Source organism: Oncorhynchus kisutch, linkage group LG3 (genome assembly GCF_002021735.2).
Source record: "Oncorhynchus kisutch isolate 150728-3 linkage group LG3, Okis_V2, whole genome shotgun sequence".
Classification (NCBI taxonomy): domain Eukaryota; kingdom Metazoa; phylum Chordata; class Actinopteri; order Salmoniformes; family Salmonidae; genus Oncorhynchus; species Oncorhynchus kisutch.
This window is the reverse complement of record NC_034176.2, coordinates 7,378,348-7,382,750: the sequence shown is the minus strand read 5'-3', so window position 1 is coordinate 7,382,750 and position 4,403 is coordinate 7,378,348. Positions and strand designations below refer to the sequence as shown.

The following is a 4,403-nucleotide window of genomic DNA, read 5'->3' as shown; positions in this document are numbered from 1 at the left end:
GGAATCAATTATGTCCAAAATGTGTACAAATACAAACACACAACCTTCTTGCCCATTCAGTTAGGGGTTTGAGAAATTCCTGTTACAATTTGTGTGATGTTACAACAATGTTGCCTCTGATGTTTATGCTTGTAGAAATTACTCCTACAAATGATGTTTCATTAATGCAGTTATTTACAACCTGCACAGATACAGTTATCAACAACAACAACAGTAATGACGTTAATAAGGAAGTGGATATTCAACCGGCAGAAGAAAGGCATAGGGGTTGAGATAAATGAAGGTTAGGTTCAGGACCTAGGGTTGGGTTAAGGTAAAGGTTAGGTATAGTTTCAGTGAGGTTAAGGTAAGGGTTAAGGAAAGGAATAAAAGTTAACATTGGGTTAGCGTACCGCTGTCTGCCACTATTCATTTTCAGCTGGGTAAATATACACTGCCTTTTAATAATAACAATGACATGTCTTACGTGGGCCAGTTGTAGGTCCACCATCAGTAGATCCAGCAGTTGTTTGAGTCTGTGGATCTCCTGCAGTTTTCTCTGGTGTTCCATTGCTTCTGTGGCTCTCTCTGCTTCTCTCTGTCTCTCTGCTTCTCTCTGTCTCTCTGCCTCCCTCTGTCTCTCTGCCTCCCTCTGTCTCTCTGCTTCCCTCTCTCTCTCTGCCTCCCTCTGTCTCTCTGCTTCTCTCTGTCTCTCTGCTTCTCTCTGGCTCTCTGCATCTCTCTGGCTCTCTGACTCCCTCTGGCACTCTGCCTCCCTCAGTCTCAAGATCTCAGCCTTCCACTCTTCCATGATACCCCTTTCTACTCTTCTTCTCCTCCTTTCATCTTTTAAAAGGGCTCGGAGATGGTCTGTCTCAGACTGTAATTGTTCAATGATCTTGTCCTTCTCCGTTCCACCATTCCTCTTCTTCTTTTCCTCCTCCCAGAGGCAGACTTGAAGTCTGTCCATCTCCTTCTTCTGATTTCGGATCGTTCGATCCTTCCCCCTCAACTCAAGCATGTGGGCTTCCTTCTCTGTATAGGTCTTCTTCTCTTCACTCGGGAAGTGAACCTCCATCTCTGCCTGCTTGTAGCTGTGAGCAAAGGAATGTCAACACATTATTTAGGAAGTGAACTCAGACAATTTACTACAATAGTAAAATAACAATTCAACTTCTGCTCAATTTAACTGTCTTTAATAACACAAATCACACAACTGTGACTTACAATACGTGAATGTGATGAGTTGACTATCCATGATGGCCAGAGGTGTGTCATGTGTCACTCTGGTCCAGGGCGTTACGTACAGCTTGCAGACACTGAGCCTTCCTTCAGCAAGCCGCACATAATGCCCTGTACCAGAGCTAGGTTATGTGATGAATGACTTACAGACTGTTCCACATGATAGGAGGGGGTAAGAAGACAGTCCCAGTAGGAGACGGAGATCGTCCAGAAGAAGAAGAGGTGTCCATCTCCTCAGAGACTGCAGGAAAGGTCTACAAGTTTTATTTCTGGAAAATAAAGAGATGCCTTCGTTCAGCAACAATGTGTGTTTCTATATTTCTGTCACTAGATGGTGCCATTGTACACAACATTTACTCACCAGGTCAGTGAATTCAGAAACAGTCTTCAGAGTTGAGTCCTCAAGCTCTAGCCTACAACCCATCATGCATCAGCACAACTCATATAATAATACCTCATCACAACTTCATAATCACAGTACACCTGGATTGTGTTCACAAAGTGTTTCAGGGTAGGAGTGCTGATCTAGGATCAGGTCGCCTCCTGTCCATCAAAACGTATTCAGTTTAATTTAAAAGACCAAACTGATTATTGATCAGCACTCCTTCTATGAGACTTTGTGAATATGAGCCTATGTGAAAGATCCTTTCTGTCATATGCTGGCTAGACAGTACACAGACAATTCAGATAGTCCGACAGACAGAAGAGTAGATACAGATGGAGTGATTGATAGCAACAGAAATAACGAAGCGGATGGTTAATGTATTGTAAACTTTTGTAAATATTTGACTCACCTCAAATCACACGTGTCAAACCTCAGTTTTAGTGTTGAACCGAATGATTTCTTCGGCATTAACTTTCTCTGGTCTGGAGCTGTATTGTTGCGTCATTTGGAACGCTTGAGCGTCATAATCCGTTCACCGCGCCTGCTTGATTGACAGCTAGGGGTTCTCCTGCGCACCAGTGTCCAAAAGTAGATCATGTTTAGCTACTCATAATTGATAAAGACATTTATAACTATTTTCACTTGACTTTTATTTCGTGTATTTTTGCCTAAGGTTATTTGGAATTCTATGTTGTGTGATTTGTCTTTGTATGGGCTTAAAGTTCAATGAAATACAAACAGCAACCATAGCCTACAAACATTTCCCACACAAATACAAATGTGGGTGTTTAGTGAGAACACAAAATAATAACATTAGAGCCATAACTGTACAAACAAACATACAATCACAACTCTCTCCCCACTATTTATTATTTCTGCAGTGAGGATTGTTAGAAATTGGATATGTAGACGGGCGAGTCGGTCAAGGATCGATTCAGACAAGGTGGTAAAATTGTATGACAAGCTACAGTTTATTCAGAGTGAAGATATCTAGAACAGCGTAATTACGGCTCTCCCGCTGGTTCGTACGGAACTGCAGACAAAGAGACCGATACAATCAGTACACCACTTATATATAGAACAGAAAGTAGGTTGATTCTGGAAGATCGGATCTTTGGATTGGTTCAGCTGGGGTGTAGTCTGTAGTCTTCCGCCATTGGCTCAGTTGTCTGTCTGTCATCGTAGAATCCTCTTCGGGCACACAATGTTCAGCTACAAAGGAGATTATGTGTGTGTGCGCTGGTTTTGGCCATTAGTGTAATGCGGGAGCTATCCTGTAGGGGACCCCACAGGCTCTACTTTGAGTTGTAGCCCTTTATTAACAATAGTTTGGTCACCTGCATAAGAAATAGCATTTCTCTACAGGATTCACCCCCTTTAGATAATGATGTTGTAATTTATCTACAGAAAAACGTTCTGAGGTCAATAAGCAGTAGTAGCAGTTTGCAAATCATAGAGCCAGATGAATGGCTCTTTCACCGATGCAATTCGGTTCCCGAGGTTCAACAAAAAGATCCGTTCAAAAAGAGCCGTTCGTTCGTGAACGACACATCACCACCCTGTAGTTCTCCACCATTTCGTATCGTGAGCTGGAGGAGCGTTCGTCCAACTTTTTTTTATTTTATTAACAACAAATCAATACATAAAGCACATGAGGGAACACAAGCATACATAGATTACAAATAATAGACAATCGAGCTAGGGGGTACAATATCACATTACAATTACACAAGGACCTTAAGGGACATGCATATACTTACAATTCTAACAGCTTTTTTGTTAGTAGAGCATTTAACCGTCTTAAAATACAGTTCAATTTCTTTTTGTAGGGTACGAAAATGTGGTTTTCTGTTTGTAAATTTACATTTGTGTATATGAAATTTGGCCAAAAGAATAATGAAATTAATTACATAAAAATGATTCCGCTTATTTCTATTGTATGTAAAGAATCCAAACAGTACATCTCTCCACAATAGTGTAAAATCTTCATAAATGTGTTCAATTATAAACCTACTGATGTCTTGCCACAGTTTTCTTACATGCATACAATGCCAAAAAAGATGCACAACTGTTTCTGGGTGTTCATTACAAAAGGAGCAATTTGAGTTGATGTTTTCCTTAAACTTCTTCATATAGTGGTTGGCAGGATAATATTTATGAATAATTTTAAAGGAAATTTCCTTAATTTTGTTAACAAGTAGGTATGTTTGTGGCAACATCCAAACTTTTTTCCAACAGATATTATCAATAAATCCATTCCAATAAGGCATGACATAAGGTATAGATACAACATCCTGCTGAAACAAGGATCGTATCGCTCTGTTGTTGAATGGACCAAAAGAGAAACAAATCTTTCCTACTGATGAGTCAACAGGGTCAATAGAAGGTAGGCTCCGAGGGTCAGGTCTTGACATGTTCCTGAATAACATAGCAACACCTGAGGGAATGGCATCTAAAACAATTGCAAAATCTTTAGGTGTTACAGGGACCTTGTAAAGTGATAAGAATTCTTTATAACTGAGTAGCGTTCGTCCAACTTCTCATCCAAGTAAATGGCAGCGGCGCATCATCCATCCCGATGAAATCCCAAGGGACTGGGAGGATAGTTCACGATGCAACAAGCGTTTGGGGAGGACATTCATTGAAACGCAATTAAATTCTTGAGGGACTCTTGCTCCAGGGGAAATCTCAGCAGCGATGTATCTGCTGTGCGTCAGAGGTGGGATCTTTTCCTTCTTCACTATGCTTATTATACTGTACATATCGGTCACATTAATGACATTGCACTCAGGAAAGT

General features: G+C 40.7%; 1 long non-coding RNA gene across 1 annotated transcript; it reads right to left on the bottom strand.

Moving 5' to 3' along the window:
* Positions 1-725: 725 nt before the first annotated feature.
* LOC116363057 (uncharacterized) lies at positions 726-2,156 on the bottom strand. Its single transcript, XR_004207813.1, has 4 exons — positions 2,016-2,156; positions 1,583-1,634; positions 1,369-1,490; positions 726-1,073 (listed from the first exon to the last, which is right to left on the bottom strand). It is a non-coding gene; the product is annotated as an uncharacterized LOC116363057 (long non-coding RNA).
* Positions 2,157-4,403: the final 2,247 nt, after the last annotated feature.